This window comes from Elephantulus edwardii, unplaced genomic scaffold (assembly GCF_000299155.1).
Source record: "Elephantulus edwardii isolate Elephantulus edwardi_28Jun2011 unplaced genomic scaffold, EleEdw1.0 scaffold00036, whole genome shotgun sequence".
Taxonomy (NCBI): Eukaryota; Metazoa; Chordata; class Mammalia; order Macroscelidea; family Macroscelididae; genus Elephantulus; species Elephantulus edwardii.
Window position 1 is genome coordinate 18,853,420 of NW_006399786.1, and position 22,274 is coordinate 18,875,693.

Here is a 22,274-nt window from a genome sequence, read left to right on the forward strand (position 1 = left end):
ATCCCTCCACCCTTGTGAGCATGATGTCCTTCTCCAAGGACAGGCCTCTACTGTCCACATGTCCGCAGTATGTGAAATGGAGCTTCAAAATCTTGAACACACATAAAAAATTTTTTCCAACAAGATGAAAAGAAAACCTTCTGACTGGTAACAAACATTTGACGATACCATCTCAGACAAGAGTCTCATAATTAAAGTTTATTGAATATTCCTGGACCTCCACAAGAAAAAGTCTGATAACCCAATTACAAAATTGGCAAAAGACATGGAAAGAATTTTCACAGAGGAAGATATTCAAATGGCCAACAAATATATGAAGAAATTCACCAAATCACTGGCAATAAGAGAGATGCAAATCAAAACAAAAATGAGATACTATCTCCCTCCAGTAGCCGTGGCAAAGTTTACTAGAATAGCAAGTAATAAATATTGGAGAGGATGTGGTGAGATAGGAACTCATTTACATTGTTGGTGGGATTATACAATGGTACAACCACTCTACAATTTAGCATTTCCTCAAAAAGCTGAACATAGAAATTCCATATGACCCAGCTATTCCATTGGTTGGCAATGGAACTTGACATTTTAAGCCAATAATTTTTTGCTGAGAGAAGTTATTCTGTGCATTGTACAATGTTTAATAGCATCACTGACTCCATTTAATGCTATTCCCTATATCACATCAACTAACATTTTTCAAAATACAGTCAAGTGTTGATGACTCAACTGTACAGATATTCTCCTAGGATGCCCAACAGCTGCTTAGGTTAGGTCAAGGCCTGTAATCTTCAAAATAGATTGAAGCTCAAGATCCAGAAGACAAGGAGTCTCACCACTGGGCCAATTGGACGTTTCAGGACAAATGGAAAAGAGATTGTGATTGTTCACAATTTCAGCTTGCTTGGCTCTACAACCAACACTCTTTGCACCAGGGGTCAGGAAATCAAAAGATGAATTACACTGGGGAAGTCTGCTGTCAAGGAGCTCTCCTAAGTGCTAAAGAACAATGAGGTCAGTCTAGAGACTAAAATGTACCTGATTCAGCCCATTGTCCTTGCAGTTACTTACTATACATCAGAAAGCTAGACAACATCTAAGAATGACAGAAGAAGACTCAATGGCTTTGAATCATGGTGTTAGAGAAGAGTAATAACATACTGTGTACCATCAATAGAACAAGCAAGTCAGTATGTCTTGGAGGAATGAGCCCAAGTTACTCCTTGGAAACAAAGATTTTGAAGCTCCATCTCATATACTTTGTGCATATGGCTAAGAAGAACAAGTTCTTTGCAAAGGACATCATAATTGGAAGGGTGGAGGGGCAACACAGGATGGATTGGGCAACCCCGGATGAAATGGATTGACACCAAAACTGTAATAATGGAGGTAGATATATCAGAGTCAGTGAGACTGGCTCAGGAAAGGGTAGGACTCAGAACCACTATACATAGGGTCGCTATGAGTTAGAGGTGACTCAATTGGCACATAACAAAAATAACAGATGAAGATTCATTCATTAATTCCCTAAGGTTTGTTTAACAAACACTAGTACAATCTCTGTCCTGGTTAAAGAGATGTAGTGGAAAGGCAGCAAGAGCTCAGAGTGGACATGTGAAAGAGGGAAAAAATACCCCAAACACCTACACGGGTGCTTAGTCTGTCTACTATTGCTAAGGGATTTATCAGCAGCCAAATAGGATTTCTGAAAAGAAAACCAATGTCAAAGTCACTTTTATTAAATACTCAATTATATAAATCCATGGGAGGTCCCAGAATCCTACTCATTACTGCAGGGAAGAGGAAATGACTTAAGACTCAAAAGTAAGATATCATTCATGTCTGCATCTAACTGGATCCCAAATAGAATGTACACAGTGACTGGCAACTTCCTGAAGCTCTAAATTTTCTCCTGTATACTGACTGACATTTTAAGCTTCTGAGCCTCTGCTCCATCAGTGCAAGGAGGACTATAAATATTAACTGCTGAGACAACACATTTCAAAGGGTGGCTTGAGATGACAAAGCAAAGTATCATCATGGAATATGCAAATAGCTGGAGTTAGAAAACCAAACGGAATGAAAACCTTATATTTCTCAAGTTGAAAAAAAAAATGGCAAAGCAAATCCAAGCTTGACAAATGACAAATTCAATGAACAAAATCTAGAATGATGAAGGAAACATCAAAGGAAAATAAAAGGAATGAACAGTCATTGTACCAAAAAGAACTAGTAGACACTGAATCATTTCAGGAATGACATATGATCAAGAACCAATAGCACTGTAAGGAAGGCACTGGGAAAAACGGGTTCCAGGAACTGATAACTGATGACATGCCTGTTTGAAGTGTTTTCAGGAAACAGATGTTGGTGAGCTCCCCAGTCTCTGCCAAAAAATCTGGAACTTAGCTACCTGGCCACCTGATGAAAGAAATTCATATTTTCTCACATTAAAAAAAAAGTAATCCAACAATATTATTTAACATTACATGCAAATAAAAATCTTGCTGAAGATTATTAAAGAATTACTGGAACAGGACATTGACAAGCAACCTCCAGAAATTCAAGCAGGATTAAGAAGAGACTGTGAAAGGAGGGATATTGGATGGAGCTTAGCTAAAAGCAGAGAATACAAGAAAAATGTTTACTTGTGGTTTTACTGATTATGCAAAAGCATTTGATTTTGTAGATTATAACAAATTATGAGTAACACTGAGAAATATGGGAATCTCAGCACACTTAATTATATGAGTGGACCAGGAAGCAGTTGCCATAGACCAGGAAACAGTTGTCTGAACAAAACAAGAGGAATTACGTGGTAGAGAGTCACAGTGAAAACAACAGCCCCTAAAATAATGGTTTGACACAATAACTGCAACAATGGGCTTGAGCATAGAAGAGCAGGGGCACGGTTTTCAACTGCTGTTTATATAGTCACTATAGGTCTTAGTAGACTTGATGGCATCTAACAACAACAATAATCACATGCTAACATTTTTTACCATCTTCTAGGAACCCATATTCAGAGAATTCTAACTTCCCAACTACCTTCTCTTCTGCTTATGTTTTTCAGAGTTTCAGAGAAAGGTCCTCTAATTAGATTATTAAATCCTGGCGTAGACATTGATGAACTCATGTCTAACTCAAAGCACAACTTCTTTGCAATAATACCCCAACTTTTTAACTACATACTAGCAGCTCCAGGGGTGACAGATGGACCATCTCCTCTAGTGGGATTTACTGCCTCAGAAACCCAATGAAGGGTCATCTTTGAATTGGTTCCAAGCCCACAGTGAAGAGTTCAGTTAAACTGATTGCAACATGCAAACAGTACTAGACCTATGGTTTAACTGGAAAAATACCATCTGACCCAGACTTGAGGGTTAAAGAGAACTTCCAGAAAAAAGGTAGACCCTCACTGTGACTTGACTAATGACTAGGAATGAACCAGACGAAACAGTAGTAAAAGATTTCTTGGGATAAAGAAGAAGCACAAAGGAAAAGACAGGTCTCCAATATGAAATTTGAATGGAGCATTGTCTAGCAAACTGTGTTATTGTTAAGTGTGTGTTCATGCAATATCTGACTAACAAGGCTTCACTTCTCATAGCTGATAACTAATCCGAGATAGTGTTTTCAAGGGTCAGACAGAACAAAACCCAACCCACTGTCATTGCAGCAGTTGTAACTAATGGTGACCACTGGATATCCAAGGCTGTAAATATTTACAGGACAACCTAGCTCTCTCCTGCTAAACAGCTGGTAGATTTGAACCACCATCGTTACATACATATGTCGAATAGTTATTAAAACCCCCTCAAAATCATCATTAGGGAATCTCTAGACCAATGTTATAATAAACCTCTTTACTAAAATTGGGTAATAGATTTAGAAATGAAAAGGCACTACACAGAGTACATATTTAGTTAAAGGGGAGGTGAGTAAATGAAAGACATCACCTAATTTATTTATTCTGAAGCCCTGTAAATCAGATTCTAAGGCTAATGGGTTTTAAACTCACAAAAATTGAATCTCCAAGCTGTTTGAGCTCTTATCAGTTTAACTAAATGTCAAATAGCATACTCCTTTTGGAGATTTTTAAAAACTTTGGCAGCATTATTTAAACAGCTAAACCAAAGCAGAATAAATAGAACTGCTTTGCTGTTTCAGGCTGAACAACCTGCTTCCTCCAGAAAATTAGAAGCGAAGGAAAAGCATCACCCTGATTTAAGCAGTGCTTTGCTGTGTCTCTATTCACTCACCCATTCATTGCATTTGAGTCTGAAATGACCCTTAGCTGACCCTCCATTGGAAATGTGAGGCTGTTAATTGCCTAGCAAGAGATTGCTCATCATTTACCTGGAGTGCTGTGGGTGGATTTGAACCACCGGAAAGCCACAGCTTTTGAGTTAGCAGTGCAACTCGCCGTAAACTCCCTCCATAAACGTCCACCGCAGCTCCCTTTGTGTCTTTGTAGATGTGATTAATATGCCCAATAATTAATAGTGAATATGTCGCTAACTGCCACAATGGGCTCACTCTAGTGTGTCAAGAGGTGAGAGGATGGCACAAAATAGGATAATAGGGTTCCAATCTGTTTTCATAGGGTAGCTCAGGGTCATACTTGACACCCAACAACAACAACGACCAACAATTCAGCTCTCATGACCTAGTGGTAAGAACCTGCACTGCAATCCTGAAGGCACCAGGTTTGAGGCCACTATCTGCTCTGGGGGAGAAGTATGATGGGCAATCTCCTCTCAAGCAGTCAACTGCTTGTGCAAAGTCACCAGAGGGTTAGTTATGGGTCGATTCCTACTCCACAGTACTCAACAACAACAACAACAATGAGGAATGAAAACACAAACAGAGCTAAAAAATTCCTACTTGTTTAGGTGAGTTTTGCTTGTTAGTCCTGGGCTTTGGTTAACTAGTAAATGTGCCATTTTCTCAAGTGTTGATTCCAACTGTTGGCAATGGCACTTGGGTTAGAGTAGAACTGTGGTGCACAGGATAGTCAATGGTCGGTAATCTGGAACCAGATCTCCAGACCTTCCTTTGATGTGCCTCTGGTTAGACTCAAACCTGTACTCTCAGCAGCTCAATGTGTTGTTGTTTATCCACTCAGGGTTAGATTCTTCATCTTCCTAATGTTGATTTCCTCCACGCTTTCTTCTCATCCCTATGGAAGAAATCTGTAATGATCTTTTCATACAATATGTGGTTTTAGGCTCTTTATTACATAAACATTTGCAATTCACCACAGAGAATGTACGATGCATCCTGCATGCTTATCAGCGTCACAAGATCTTTACAGATTACTGCCTGCCTCAGGATTCCAGTTCCCTGGTGTTTATGCATAAGCAATGGATTTATGCAAACATTGTAACACTTCCAAACAGACTGTGACATGAGTTCGTTCCTAGTTCATCTAAGGTTCAGATATGCAGCCTATTTTCTGCTAGTACTAGATCATCCATCTCATCAAGTTTAAAATGTATCATCTCAGCTTATAATGTTGTCAATATAAAATGTCATAATGTGGTACTCGATTTGAGCAGCAAGACAGATATTAATCTCCAAGGCTTCTGTGAACTGCTGTGGTGAAATTATGCAACGTGAAGTTGCATTAGTCTGTGTGTTTGGTGGTCTTAGCATTGCACACCATATGCATAGGTGTTAAACATTTTGTTATATACAGTCTAGTAATTCTCCTTAATCTACAGTGTTTATACAGCCCCAGTGGTATAATATGCATTATAACTTAAATTGGATAATATGTTTCTAAAAAAAAAAAAGGCTTTACAAAGAATAACATCATTGAAATGTAATGATAACATGCCTATTTACATAATGATAATGTACATATTTACTGCCAAGCATGTTTGTTTTGCATTAGAATTTGTAGAGGGGCACAGGGAATTAATTCCCTTACAAAAGGAAATTCTTCTATTTATTCCCCATTACTGTGCTAGGGTGTTTATTGGCAGTGAAGAAAGAAATGGGAGAACCTTCCTATTTTAACTAGTGAGAAAAATGAACAATGTGGGTTCTTAAATGCAGGTTGTTTATGAGTGTCAACAGGTATGTGTCTGCATTCTTCCTTTTTCCTGTAATTCTGAGGCACAGTGTCTCCTAGGGCAAGTAAAAAGTCTTTCGTGAGCTTTTTATCTTGTTTGGGGTTGGTTGGGTTTTTTGGGGGGAGGTTGTTAAATTTTGGGGGGGATTAAATTTTTTTGTGTGTGCCTCAAAGTCAAATTCAATGTCAATTAGTTGAACCCCATTTATAGCTGACCCTCTAGTGAGTTTTCAAAGGCTGGAAATCTCTTGGGAGGAGATTGCCCACAGGAACAATTTTTTTTTTTCAAACCTCCAAATATCTCTGTTGGTTGTGAGCATTCGTAACAAACATGTGTTTGAGAAAAGTCACCGTTGGAATAATTTACTTCAAGATGTGAAAATTTGCATATTTGCTTTAGCATCCAAAACTGTAAATTACATTTATATTGCTAAGAAAGCCTGGAGCCTTGCATTAAAAAAAAATAATAATAAAATAAAAAAGAAGTTGCGAGATGTTGTTTTGTGAGCTGTCATATGTTTTGTGAACTTTTCATAATAGCGAGGCGTCCCTGAAGGGCCCTTTCCCCCACTCCCTTAACAAAGGCATGTCCCAGTTTATTAAAAAATCATACACAACAATGCTGCTTGCCAGGTTTTATAGTCCTAATGAAAAGTTGGTCCAGAGCACAAAAATTATTTGGAAAAGTGCCTGAAATTTCCCTGTCACAGATGTTTCAACAGAAGGTGCTTGCATGCCATTCGTTAATACGGCGCCATACGGGACTCAGTGTGACCACCGCAATATAACCAGTAAGTAACACGCGCAGCGAGCGCGGCCGGCGCCAAGTTCTCCGTCTGTTGTGTGGGACTCGCATCCCGTGGATTGAGATGTACCTTGATGAAACTGCATTGTCATGGAATGATAATATTTGTGGATCACCATGCACAGAAAACATCCTATCCAGAATGTGGGAGGTCCGTTTAAAGATTTAGTGCCTTTCCTGGCCTCACAGTTGTTTAGAATGAATGTGCGATTAGTGTTTTGAGGACCTCCCTCTCGCCCCTCACCCTCCACAATATGCCCATTTAGAGGAGGAGCTCCACGAAGAGAAAATTACTTCTCCAAAGAATTTTAGTTCAGGGTAAACAGTTCAATGACCAGACAGAAACTGTCCTGTAGGCATATATACAAGCATACAGACTGTCTTAGTTTCTCCCCATCCCCAGCCTTTAAAGATAGACATGAGGGAAGGGACTCAATGTTATCTGTTTGAAACAGGAATCTCTTCCTCCTCACAGAGACTGGGACAGCCACGGGAGACAGGCTTCCTGAGACAGCACCCCTGGACGGATGCTGACCCTCTACGGCTGCTTTCTAGCCACGGGGGGGGTGGTGGTGGTGGATGTAGAGGCGTCTGGAGGATGCCACTCATATTCACTGGACTTTTTCTGAGTGTGAACCCAGATCGTCCTTGCTAGAAAATAACTTTTCAAACTGAGTCGTCTGCTTTCTTGAAGAACGTATTTGCAGCTGCCTGATACATTGTCTATACTGACATTTGGAAATTTTATCATGACACAGGATAGAACAGGGTTCAGATCTTTTTTTCATAGGGTCGCTATGAGTCGTACTCAACGACACGTAACAACAACAACAACAATAATTGTATTTTATGAAGCTATTTCTTTCAACCCTCCTGAGCTTTTGAGGGGCAATATTTCTTCCCTCTACATCTTTTCTCTTTCATGGAGGAAAGAACATACATTTTAAGTACTTCATCATCTGTATAATTTAAATTAGTCTCTACCTCAAGAGAATGTTTTGATAGTAAACAAAGATTATGATGCCAATGTTAGGTATTTTTGCTATACAGGAAAAAGTGGAGAGATACATCTTGGTCCCTTTCTTTAAATAAAACAATATCTTGTTAATGGTTGGTAATTATGGTAGTTATTTTCTTAGTGTGCTCATGTTCTATAAAAACTTTAAATATTAAATTTTTTAATTTCTATATTAAGATGGCCCCAATTATTTATGAGAAGACTTGTCTAAAGTCATCCACCGACTAATAGTGTTTCTAGATTTCTATCAGTCATAGTTGCCTCAATGCAGCCTCAACAGCAACAGCAAATTCCAAATTCTCAGTTTTTTTTCATTGGACTATGTAATCTTTACAATTATTCATGCTGCAAAGAGTGGAATTAATTACCATAAAGTATATAGTCATTGAGTGACCCTTATGCCATGAAAATTGAGATTTTCTACAGGTTTGTATTAATAATGTAAAATGTCATTGTCTCAATTTCTATTTCTGGCCCAGTCACATAATATTTATAAATTCATGGCTAATGAATCAAGATTGACGTGCCATTCTTTCAAATAATTTCCATCATTTTAAAACATATGTGTGTGTGTGTGTGTAATATTTATATATGCTGTTCAATATAAAACAATGAATATGACTTACGAATATTTGACTTCGTGAATAATGCCCACAACCAAGAATTTGAAGTCCACGTGGTTAAACAAAAAAATAAAATATAAATTGTTAATTTCTATCTATGAAATTCTATCTCAGCCTGGATTTATACCACCTGTTTGTCTTTTTTAAGTAAGAAAAAGTTGTTTTAATTCTATATATTTTCTTTCATTAGAAAAGTTATCCAACCTAATTCACTGTAAAAATTCGAGCACTTGCGTACAACTGAAGTTCTCTTTATGTGATCATCTTTCAATTAGAAATAGTGTCCCTATGCCTTCTTAAAACTTGTAGTTATAACATTTCTAGAAACTACTGATTAATATAGCAGCAAATCACACGCTGATGATCCTTGTTAAGACCAACTTGAAAACTCTACACAGCACACTTCACGGAGAAAAATGGCAAATTTATCTGCTTGCAAGTGAACTTCAAGCAAATAATAGACTTTAGATTCCTTTCTAGACGCTGATCAAGTTAATTTTTTTCCCCTGCAATTCTGAGTATCATGTTCTTTGAAGCTATGCTGCTGATCATTTGATATTATTTTAATGTTTATTTACTAATCTTCAAAATTCAGCCTACTCTCTCTGTTGGTTTACTTTTCCTTTAGAAAGATTAGCATATTCCTAAACAGTGCCTCCTTAGAAGATGCCTGAAGTATTCTAAGCATTTCCAGGAGCTATTGGCTAATGCAAAATAATGCTAAGATTTCTAAAGTAATTTCCACACAGTACTGCCCATTGGCTAAATCTCCACGTGAGAGATGCTACCTGCTGTGTTGTTGATGGATGAGAGCTGTTTAATGTTTTTATATCTAAAAGGTTTTCTTTGACATTTAAATATTTTACTTTAATCTGTTTTATTTTGTTTTCTCTCTTTTAGCAATTTTTAAAAATAATTTTGCCTTCTTTGCCCCACATCTCCTTTCTCATAACTGTTATTCAGTCAGTTATCTTAATAAGCCTCTATGTATTTGATCTGGGTCGCTGAACAAAAAAATACAGTTGATTTTGCCTGCTTGTTGTTTTTGTTTGTTATGTGCCATTGAGTCACCTGCAACTCATAATGACTGTATATACAACAGCTCTAAACCCTGCTCTGTCCCTTGCTAATCTTATTGTCTCTAACATACTTACTCCCATTACCCCAGTCACTGAATCAACCCATTTCATCGAGGGTCTTCCTGTCCTGTGCTGTCCCTCTACCCTTCCAAGCATGACATCTGTCTCCAAGGACTGATTCCATCTTGCCACATATCCAAAGTATGTCAGACAAAGCTTCAGAATCTTTGCTTCCAAGGAGCAGCCTGGTCTCTCCCCGTCTAGAATGAACCTGTTTGTTTTCCTAGCCATCCATGATATATTCAATATGCTTTTCCAGCACCACAGCTCAAAGGCATCAGTTCTCCTTCGATCATCCCTATCATTGTCCGGATCTCTCACATAGCAAGTATCTGCAAAGACTATGGTCTGGATCAGGTGCACCTTTGTCTCCAGACTGACATCCATTTCAAATACTATCTAACTCCTAAAACACTTCTTTAGTTTTTATTGTGACTTTATATATTTGGAAAGGCAGAGCATAAGAGTAAGAGATGAAGACCCAAACCAGCATGGATTGGCACAGTGACTATAACAATGGGCTACAGTATGTCAGGATAGGGCCATATTCAAAACTATTATTGATAGAATTGCCATGTGTCATGGGCAACCTGATGGCACATAATAGCATCAATAACTATTGAGCATATTTTTGACTCGTAGTTACATGACAGTAGAATTGCTCAGTAATGTTTGGCATAATGCTCAATGTTTCAGGTTGCTACTCAAACATTTGACAGTTCAAACCCACCAGGACCTCTATGGAATTAAGATGGGCAATATCCTGTTTTAAAGATTTACAGCCTTGGAAACTTGGTGGAGGGTCATTAGTTGTTGAAAATGACTCAACCACATTGTTATAGTCACTGTGCCAATTCATCTTGTTGAGAATCTTCCTCTTCTGTGCTGACCCTCCACCTTTCCAAGCATATTATCTGTTTTGGGGACTGGCCTCTCTTAACAGCATGCCTAATATATATGAGATGAAGCTTCACCATCCTTGCTTCCAAGAAGCATCCTGGTTGCACTTGCTCCAAGACATATTTGTTTGTTCTTTTGGCAGTCCATGGGATATTCAGTAGTCTTCTCCAACACCACAACTCATTTAATCTTCATCTATTTTGCTTAGTCATTGCCCAGCCCTCAGATGCATATCCAAAAGACCATGGCTTGGATCAGGTGATCAGCCTTAGTCTCTAAGCTGATGTCCTTGGTCAGCAGTTTGGATCTCTGTCCTTCAACAGTATTGGGTAATCTTTAAGAGAACAGATTCTTAGGCCTTTTCCTCTGGAAGGTTTTGGCACTGGCAATTACTCACTAGAAGAGAGAAGTCAAGTAGAGAACTGTCTCGAATTGTTTGTCCTAAATTGACATTAGAAACTACTTCTGTGCTCTCCTTAGAAATATGACTTGCCCTGCTGTCATCAGAGAGAAAGGGTTATTCCTTTTGCTTCTGGATTTTAGCACATTTCCTTCTCCTGCTTCAGAATGTCCAGATCTTGAGCAGTTACTCATCACATTGTTAAAATTAGAGATACAGAAGAAATAGTGGGTTTGTTCAAGGTTCCAAAGCAGCAAGAGGTTCCCACTTCCCCATGCCATTAATATGATATCCTGAATCGAAATGCAGTAAGTATACAGATCTCGTGTTCGGAAAGCATTTCAGCTTTCAAAGTACTGTCAGACACTGTATCTCACAATGGTATTTCCTGTTTTTAGGACAATTAACAGCTTTTAGAGATCATCAAAATGGGTTTATTACCCCTGGCATCCACTTCCTAAACAACTTGCTTCAGGAAACTCTATGAACCTTGTTAAATGTCCATAGTTGTAGAGGGGCTTCAGTCAGGCCTTTTGTTCATAGGGTCACTATGAGTCATGCTCGACTAGAAGGCAATCAACACCACCACCACCACCACAAAACATATTAGACACTGTGAGAAAATGAATTTTCTTTCTGAAGACTCTAGAGGGTTTTAAGCGGAATGGGGTGTATGGACAGGGACTGTTTTTATTGATGCTAGGTACTATTGACTTTTCCCTGACTCATAGCAACCCTATGGACAATAAGCAAAACTTTCCTCAATCTTCCACCATCCTCACAATTCCTTCTCTGTAAATGTATTGTTGCAGTCACTGTGTTAATCCATCTAACTGAGGATAATTCCTCTGCTGAGGATGTTTTATGTTTCCAGGCATGATGTCCTTCTCCAAGGGTGGGCTCCTCCAGAAGACGTCCTAAATAGGTGAGATGAACGAGGAGTAGTGACAACAAAGAGGAAACAGAAGCAATTAAAAAAGGCACAAAAATATCACAGGCACCAAGTTATGAAATATTGACTGCAGTGGTAGACAGATCTCCAAGGGAATGAAAGGTAAGGTGAGGTGGAAGGATGATTGACAAGTCATAGTGCCTGAGAGGGGACAAAAGTAAAGAAGAGACACAGACAAGACCTAAACATGAACTTCTAGGATCTTGCTGTAAAATCATCCTTTCTTAACTTTAACACTGTCATGGTAATTGAATGACTTTCTATTGTACCTTTATTTTGTAAATACATAAGTACTTTAAGGAGAGGGATAAAGAACAATATGAAAATGGAGCTCTCGCTTCTTTGCTTTCTATTTATCTATATAATATTTGTTGAATTATATTGACCCACTGTTCTTTAGGTTTGCCAATAGCAATATGCCCCATGTTTTCACAAATTCTTATTCACACAGAAGGAGTAATTATAAAATTGAGATAATAATGAAAAATCTGCTCATAGGCTCTCCTTGAGGTGAGAAATCTTATTTCTTATTACATTTTGAATCTTTTTTAAAAAAAATAGATTTAAAAATGCATGTTGCATTTCTTCATTAGACTACAGGTAAAAGTATTAGTATCACGACAAAGTATTAAACTTAATATTATTTAAAAGTGAGAGTTACAGGTTAGCAAGGAAAAAAGTAAATACTCCTGATTTGTGGTAAGTGGGGAGATGAAATTTTTAACATTTATTTCCTTTTGATTTAACACTTCATGCTATATAGACTGAAGAAATATTCTGTCCTCTTCTGACTCTGTTTATTTTCAGTAAAGTTGAAATCTAATTTTTCTGTTTACAAGAGTGGCTGGTTAAGGGAGCACTAGTGGCCTGGTGGTAAGAAGCTGCGCTGCAACCTTGAAGTGGTTTGAATCCACCAGACGTTCTGCTGGAGAAAGAGGAGCAATCTCCTCCTGTGCTAATCACAATAACAACAACAACAACAAAAGAGTGGCTGTTTTCAAGTACTACATGTTACCATACATTAATAAATTGCTCTGCCAAGTTGAATGAAAAGAAATTGTAGGATTAAAATTTAATATTCTAAGTGGCCCCAGATCATCTTTTAAAATACTGATCTCTAACATGATTTCCAGAAGTCTGTTTCTTTGTTGCCTTCATGCTCTTGGTAAGTACATTTACTGTAAAATAGCTCATTAGAATTACCCCACGTGATCTTTAGTGAGATTATTTTTAGCAAAGGTGGCTTAATTCATTAACCCTTTGATTTTTGATCACATCAGTACTAAGAGGAACTAGTTACAAAAATGTTAATACATGCAGACTCATGGAGAAAAATCAGAAAATTTATACGATAGCACTTCGATGCAAGAATTAGCTTTCATTTTTCATGCTGGATGCAAGATAAAATCATTTTTTAGTGACCACAGAAAGGATGAAAGGTTAGGCCTTTCCATTTTACCTCACGTGGTAAAATCATCTATTTAAAAGCTTTCAGCTTTCTCCTGAAACTATAGTGATTATGAAAATTCACTTTGCAGTCAGGAATCTTTAAGCAAAAACTTTTTCTCTGCTGGCTGCTTACTGTGATATATTTAAAACCCTTTACACCCTCACTTCCTCATCTATAATAAGAAATTATGATATTTATTACCTATAATTGTTGTATTGTTGTTGCTGTTATGTGCCGTTCAGTTGCCCGCTACTCATAGCGACCCTATGTACAACAGCTCTAAACTCTCCTGTATCCCTTGCTAATCTTATTGTCTCTGACATGCTTGCCCCTATTACCCCAGTCACTGAATCAATCCACCTCATTGAGGGTCTTCCTCTCTTGTGCCGTCACTCCATCCTCCCAAACATGACATCCCTTTTCAAGGACTGGTCCTGCCATGCCTTGACAAGTATGTCAGATGAAGCTTCAGAATCCTTGCCTCCAAGGAACAGTCTGGCTTTACCTTCTCTTGGATGAACTTACTTGTTCTCTTAGCAGTTCATGACATGTTTAATACTCTTCTCCAGCACCACAGCTCAAAGGTATCAACTCTCCTTCTATTATCCCTAGTCATTGTCCAGTTCTCTGATGCATAGCAAGTAATTGCAAAGACCATGGTATGTATCAGGCACTCCTTGGTCTCCAGACTGACATCGTTGCTCTTCAGTACTTTGGAGAGGTCTCTGACAGCAGACTTTCCCAATGCAATTAGTCTTTTAATTTCCTGGCTGCTGGAACCAAGAGTATTGATTGTAGAGCCATGCAAACTGAAGCTGTCAACAATCTCAATCTTATTAAGATAACATTAGTTTTAGCTGAATATTACCTTTGTCATTGAGTGAAAGGCATAAGAAATATTATGCTACACTATCACTCTTTTGTTAGTTGTTGATTAATTGATTCCAACTCACCTCACATGCATTGGGCATGTTGCTAAGGAGAGTTAGTCCTTGGAGAGGGACATCATGTTTGGAAAAGTGGAGGGTTAGACAAAGAGAAGATGATCCTTAATAATACAGATTGACTTAATGACTGCACTGTTGGGCTCACATATGTAAGATGTGGATGGCCCAGAATAGGATAGGGTTCAGATCTATTGTTCTTAAGTTTGCTATGAGTCGTATTCCACTCTATAGCCCCTAACAGTAACAACATGATAACTTTAGGAAGAACAGAACAAAATGTATCCTAGCCTTGTGTCATATCCTAGTCATCAATACAACAATGCTATAAACTCATCTCATGGAGGCTTTTCTGTATCCTCACTGATCCTCTACTTCACCAAATGACAAGTCCTCCTGTAGTGACAGAATCCTGCATGATGACATGTCACAGCAAGAAAGTTAAACAATGTTCTAATGTTATTATTTAGCCACTTTGCAATTGTATGTATCTTTCTATTTCTTGGTATAAGGTTATTGTTACTGAGTACAATTAAGTTAGCTGCCACTCATAGCAACCATATGTTATTGTTAGGTGCCATTGAATTGAGTACTACCGATAGCAACGCTATGAACAAAAGATCTGAACCGAGCCGTGTCCTTCGCCATTCTCACACATCCTGACACACAAGAGCCCACTGCAGCAGTCACTGTGTCAATCCACTTGGTTGAGAGCCTTCCTTTCCTTCACCGATGCTCCACCCTTCCGAACATCATGGGCCTCTCCTAGCAATATGTACAAAGTATATGAGGCAAAGCCTCATCATTCTTGCCTCCAAAGAGCACTCTGGCTGCACCCTCTCCAAGGCACAGCTATTAATTTTTCTGGCCATCTATGGGATGTTCAGTGCTCTTCAAGACCACAGCTCAAAGGCATCGATTCTTTTTCTGATACCCTTATTGATTGTCCAGGTCTTGGATATATAGCTAATAATTGTAAATACCATATGCAACCTTATGTACAACAGGGATAAACCTTGTTTGGTTCTGTGCCTTCCTCACACTCATTGCTGCTTTTGATCTCACTGTGTCAATTCATTCATGTCAGTTTATAAGTTGTTTCTTTGAGGATACATTGAAATCCTTGGCAGCATTAGTATTTATTTCATTCATCAGCATGTTGCTTATTGATCTGGTTGTGAAAATTTTTATTTTACTTAGAATAAGATGTGATCTCTATTGATGGCTATAATCTTTGATCTTCTTTATTAAATGCTTTAAATACTCTTAACTTTTGGCAAGCAAGGTTTTATCATTTATATAGCACATATCATTGATGTCACAATCTTGATGCCCCTTTTTTCTTCATGTAGTACAACCTCTCCAAGTATTTGCCCACATGCAAATTGAATAAGTATGATGAAAGAATACAAACCCAAAGCACATCTTTTCTGTTTTGAAACCACATAGAATTCTTTTGTTCTGTTCAAATGACTGCCTCTTGGTCCGTGCACCTATTCCACATGAACACAGTCCAATGTTCTGAGTTCCCTTTTCTTTACAATGACACCCGTAATTTGTTATGATCTACACAGTTTGACATTTGACAGCTGACCACAGTAGTAATAAAACACAGGTAAAATGTTTTTCTGGTGCTTTCTACTTTTAGCCTAGATCAATCTGACTCCATCAATGATATTTATTGTTATTCATCTTCTTAGAAATTCTGCTTAATATTCTGGCAGTTTCTTGGCAAGGCATTACTGCAATAATTTTGCAATTACATTCAGCAAGATTTTTTTCCTTAAATTAGTAATATATTTTCAAAAATTTCTACATTCTGTTGAATTACTTTGTTTTGGAAATCACACACAAACACACACACACACATACACACAAAGGACATCATACTTGGAAGAGCAGAGGGTCAGCACAGGAGAGAAAAACACCCTGAATGAGATTGATTGGCACAGTGACTGTGGCAATGGGGTCAGGTGTGTCAGAGATAGTGAGGTTGGCTCAGGCTAGGGCAAGGTGCAGAGCCGTTGTTCATAGGGTCACTCTGAGTTATAGTCAACTGGATGGCATATCACAACAGCATGTATATCTTCCAGTTAATTTTCTTTGGCACAAAAGTGATGAAGTGAGTAAGGAAGACAGGGAGATTGTGACAAGGAAAATACATCACAGGTGAAAAGGTTTATTCTCCCTAATATTGTTTCTTATCAGTAATAATCGTATCTTAATTTGTTGATTATTATTTATAATAAACTCATCACTGATTCATTTGCATTAATCCATTTAAGCCACCTAGATAACATTTCTACGATTAAGAAAACTGATGCTTAGAAAGATTTTTTTTATGGTTACAATTTGTAAGTGACAGAGTGAATAATTGCTCTGTGTCTTTTGTTCCTTGGTACATGCTCATAAACTTGTAGGTACTCTGTACTTACTTCATAATTAAATTTTTAAAAACCCTCTAAGTTCAAATGTATTGTCACAGAGTATATTCCAATTCATAAGGACTCTATAGGGCAGGTCAATGGCATATGACAACAATAATATACTATGATAGGCTTGGAAGCAGGAGTGGAATCCACTTCTTAAATAACATGCTTCTGGAAACTCTATGAACTTTGATAAATGTCTATAGTTGTAGAGGGGCTTCAGGCCTTTTGTTCATAGGGTCGCCATGAGTTATGCATAGCTTGAAGGCAATCGATAACAACAACAACAACAGGCCAGGAAGAGCTGCCTCACAAGGTTCTCAAGGTTGTGAGATATTGCACACCTTTTTCCTGTGGATCAGTTAGTGGGTTAAAACCACTAGCTTTCAGTTAGCACTTAACTACTACTCCACCAGAACTCTTTCAATATTGTCTTTTGTAAAATCTACTGTTCTGTTCATGTGACCCCTCAGGATATTCCCATAATCCTCTGCAGGGATCTCTGACCACCAGCTTACAATATAGTACTGGAGATGTTTCCATTTTAACATCACAAATGTTGAGGCCTACTCTTGCCTATTTTAGAGATGATTTAAGGGTGAGTATTCCAGAGATCTAGAGCATTCAGATTTTTGTTTGTTAACTAATTTTCCTATATTTATTATCTAATTTCCCTCACCTTGAGTATGTTCTAGAATACCTGAAAAACATGTTACTCCTTTTCTTCAAGCCTTTTATTATTTATCTCAGATCTTCTATCCACAGCAATGTATCATTTTTCTTCTAGCAGGTGGCATGTTACTCACCTTGCTTTAGCCAAGCCAACATGAAATGATTGTTTTTCTTGGAAAACAATGTGAAAGCCCAGAACCAAAACTGGCTGCCAGGTACAACAGCAAAGTAAAGAAAATCAAAGACACACACACACACACACGTAACTTTGTACTTACCTTGTTAAATCATCGAATGTATTCTGGACCCGAATACATTTGTCTTGGTATATATATTAGCAATAAAATTCTACCAATCCCAATTATTGGGAAATGGAGTTGGAAGACTAAACACTAAGAGAATTTTCTAATTGGCCATCAATGATGTCATAACCAGTACAACTTTAACATATTAATATATTAGAGGAATAAATGTGACCTTTCTTTTTTTGGCCTTCACATTTTCCATTACCTTTAGCATGGCAAAGTCCTTTAAAGTCACAGTTTTTGCCTGGGTTTGACAACATTCTCTAAAATCAAATTCACTAGGTGTTTCATCTATAAAAGTATGAACCATGGGGCTATTTTATTTCTATACCAAATTGACTAACAACTCAAAGCTGGATCTTAATTTATAGATAATCTTAATATTTTTACGTTGCTTGTTGTGTTTAATTAGGTAATTTTGTAGAAGAAATAGAAAGTCATTGGAAACATAAATGTAATTTGGGCAAGTAACTTGTTCAGGTATAGAAAAGTAGAGTATGAGAATGAATGAATTAAAAAACAAACAGCATAGTGATCTGATAAAATATTATGGACACTAAAAGACTGAAGCCTGTTACAGCCTCCAAACTAGTGTTGTGAGATATAGGCCATTATATTTCATTTGGGTTGCAGATAAGCAAAATATATCAATTAGCAGAAATATGTACTGAAGTATGTTGTGGTTGTTGTTGTTGCTGCTGTTATTAAGTGCCGTTGAGTCTAGTATGACTCATATTGACCTTATGAACATAAGATCTGAACCTTGTTCTATCCTGTACCATCTTCCCACTTCCTGACACACCAGAGGCCATTGCAGCAGTCACTGAGTCTACCTGATTGAGGGTCTTCTTCTTCTTCTCCAATCTTCTACCCTTTCCAGCATCCTGTCCTTCTCCAGTAAATAACCCCTCCTAGTAACATGTCCAAAGTACGTGAGGTGAAACCTCATCATTTGTGCTTCCAAAGAGTACTCCAGTATCATCCTTTCCAAGACATATCTGTTTATTCTCTTGGCCATCCATGGTGTGTTCAGTGCTCTTCTCCACTGTAAATAAGGCTACACTGGAGGAAGTACAGCCATGAGGCTTCTTAGAGACAAGGATGGTGACATTTCATCTAACATTCTTTGGGCATGTTGTCAGCAGAGGCCAGTCCAGGGAAAAAGACATTTGATAAAGGTCACAGAGATGTTGATAAAGTCAGAGAAAGATAGGAAAACCTTCAACAAAATGGATTGGTACAGTGACTGTATAGTTGTTGTTGTTGTTGTTGTTGTTGTTGTTGTTATGTGCCATAGAATCGATTGTGACTCATAGTGACCCCATGTACAAGAGCCCTAAATGCCATTCTATCCTTTGCCAACCTCACTGTCTCAAACACATTCATTCCCACCACTCCACTCACAGAATCGATCCATCTCATTGAGGGTCTTCCTCTCCTGCGCCGTCCCTTCACTCTCTCGAACATGATGTCCCTCTCCAAGGACCAGTCCCTCCTTGCAACATGCCCAAAGTATGTCAGACAAACCTTCAGAATCCTTGACTCCAGGGAACATTCTGGCTTCACCCTCTCCAGGACAAATCTGTTTGTTCTCCTAGCAGCCCATGGTATATTCAACACTCTTCTCCAGCACCACAGCTCAAAGGCATCAATTCTCTTTCTATCATCCCTATTCACTCTCCAGCTTTCTGATGCATAGCACGTAATTGCAAAGACTATAGCCTAGATCAGGCACACCTTAGTCTCCAGCCTGATGTTGTTGCACTTCGGTACTCTTGAGAGGTCCCTCACAGCTGACTTTCCCAGTGCAATTCATTTCCTGATTTCCTGGCTGCTGTTACCAAGAGTGTTGACTGTGGAGCCAAGCAAACTAAAACTGTTAACTATCTCAATCTCTTCACCATCCATACTGATGCTGACAACTGGCCCAGTGGTGAAAATTTTTGTTTTCTTGATATTGAGCTTCAATCCATATTGAAGACTGCAGTCCTTGACTTTCTGCAGCAAGCACTTCAGGTCTTCCTCAGTTTCAGCGACCAAGGTTGTGTCATCTGCATAATGCAGGTTGTTGATGACTCTTCCACCAATCCTGATGCCACATTCCTCCTCCTACAGCCCAGTGTCTCGGATGATCTGTTTTGCATTCAGATTGAAAAGGTATGGAGACAAAATACATCCCTGATGGACCCCCTTCTTGATTTTGAACCATGTAGTGTCTCCTTGCTCTGTTCTGACAACTGCCTCTTGGTCCAAGTATAGACTTCGCATTAGCACAATCAAATGTTCTGGGATTTCCATTCTTCTCAGAGTCAGCCACAGTTTGTTATGATCCACACAGTCAAAAGCCTTTGCATAGTCAATGAAGCACAGATAGGCATTCTTCTGGTATTCTTTGCTTTCTGCCAAGATCCATCTTACATTAGCTATAATATCCCTAGTACCACGACCTCTTCTAAATCCAGCCTGCAAATCCGGAAGTTCTCTGCTGACATATTGTTCCAAACGTTTTTAGATCATTTTCAGCAGAATCTTGCTTGCAGTGTGATACCAATGATATTGTTTGATAATTTCCACACTCTGTTGGGTCACCTTTCTTTGGAATGAGAACAAATATCGACCTTTTCCAGTCAGTTGGCCAGCTGGCTGTCCTCCAGATTTCCTGGTACAATTTAGTGAGCACATCCAGGGCAGCATCTGTTTGTTGAAAGAAATCAATGTGTATGCTGTCAACTCCTGGAGCCTTGTTTTTTGCCAATTCCTTCATAGCAACTTGAACTTCTTCCTTCATCACCATAGGTTCTTGCTCGTATGTTATTCCATGAAGTTCCTCTGTGTCATCCAATTCCTTCTGATACAGTGACTCTGTGTACTCCTTCTATCTTCTCTTTATACTTCCTAGATAATTCAGCATTCTACCCAAACTATATTTAAGTATTGCCACCCTTGGCTTGAATTTGTTTTTCAACTCCTTCAGCTTAAGAAACGCTGAGTGAGTTTGGCCCTTTTGATTTTCTGACTCCAGCTCTCTGCACATTTCATTACAGTATCTCACTTTGTGGTCCTGAGCTACCATTTGAAATTTTCTATTCAGCTCTTTGATTTCTTGATTTCTTCCTTTAGCTTTGGCTTCTCGGTGCTCTAATGCAATACTCAGAGTCTCATCTGACATCCATCTTGGTTTTTTATTCTTTAGCCTTTGTAATGATCTTTTGCATTCTAGGGCCAAGTTCTGATCTGTTATGCGTAACGCCATGCTGAGTCATAGTGTTAGGTGTTGATAGCACCTAACAACACTATTTTAAAAAAAAATATTATTAATATGATATTGTACTTAATTGCACATTCTATAGTCCCCTTTTTTTAAATCTGGCAACTCCATTTGGAGCTTTAGGGGTGTTTTTTTTTTGCTTGCAAAGTAGAGAATAATTTCCTATCTACCTCATCGGGTTATTAAAATACTCACACGGGGATACGGATGGTGTTTCACAAGTCCTTTTCACTGAAGCGTATTCAGTTACACACTTAGTCCCTCCTAACTCACAAAAAAGGAGGAGAAATACAGACACAAATCAGAGCCAGAAAAAGATAAATAGAGAAAGAAGGGAAGATCCAACGCTTTACCATCTAGTCCCTAAGTCCCCTCTGAGAGCGACAGTGAGATGCGGATGTATCTGCTCTGTCTCTGCCTTTCTGTGGCGACCTCTCAGAACATGTGCACCTTCTGGTGAAGGAGTCAGATCCTAGTGTTTAAAGATACTTATTTTTCATGCAACATGGTTTCTAAATGCAAGCCAACTGCTTCTTCTGGAGCTCAACCAAAGAAACAGTAATCTGTTCCAATGGCAGGAGGACAGAAAAGAAAACTCTTTGGACTTATTGAGAAATGGTCTGTTGATACTGAATGTAGCCCTCCCCACGGGATTTTTAAGAGTCATTTTAAATGTATGCAATTTTCAACTGACATATTGACTTAAGAGTCCATTCTCTGTGTAAGATACAATTCCTCATGACTGATGTGGGAAATATTTTGAACAGTATAAGCTGCTAAAATGACGTAAGGATTTACTATGTTTTTAAAAAGAATTTCTTTTGTTTACAGTTAATGTTAGTATCTACATTCTACCAAATAAAGTGGAATTTAAATTTTTAGTTTGCCACAGGCTCTTACATAAGGAGCAATCTGAAAATATGAATAGATTCAAAAGTAACTGTAGTTTGATTACTTGAGACTAATTTCTTTGAATATTTAAGAAGAAAATCTACATAGTATAGTATCTTGGGGGGAAGTTAGAAGCAATAGATAGCTAACCATAAATACTATATATTGTCACTACATTACTACACAAGAATAATACTTCTTTGTAATGATCTAATGAGATATAAGGGTTTGCAAAATGATAGACAAGAAAGGTGATTGTCAGAAAAAAAAATTCCTGGATCTTTGGAGATACATTGTTGTTGTTGTTGTGTACCATCAAGTCCTAACCAACCTATAGCTGACCTGAATGGGTTTTAGAGACAGTTCATTGAATTAGAAGAGGTTGCCCATCCTTCTCCTGCG